We start from the raw sequence: 261 nt of genomic DNA, 5'->3' as shown, positions 1-261 counted from the left end.
ACCTGTTGGACTAAAAGATGCTTTGGGTCTAAATGATTTGTTTCCGTTTTACTCCATGAACTAACTGTGCTATAAGAAAACCAGAGGTGGAGTTTTTTGTTGGATCTTTGTGGACATTCTTATTTTTGTATTATTGGAAATACAATTATTCTGTGGGACTTATCCTGGGTGTTTTGATTACTTTTTCTCTGTTTAAATATATGAACATGTTATCGGAATCTTGAGTTGTGTGGTGTTTTGCTGGGTTTATCCTTTTGGTTG

The sequence above is a fragment of the Etheostoma spectabile genome, chromosome 15, assembly GCF_008692095.1.
Source record: "Etheostoma spectabile isolate EspeVRDwgs_2016 chromosome 15, UIUC_Espe_1.0, whole genome shotgun sequence".
In the NCBI taxonomy this organism is placed as follows: Eukaryota; Metazoa; Chordata; class Actinopteri; order Perciformes; family Percidae; genus Etheostoma; species Etheostoma spectabile.
Note: the sequence above shows the minus strand (reverse complement) of the source record.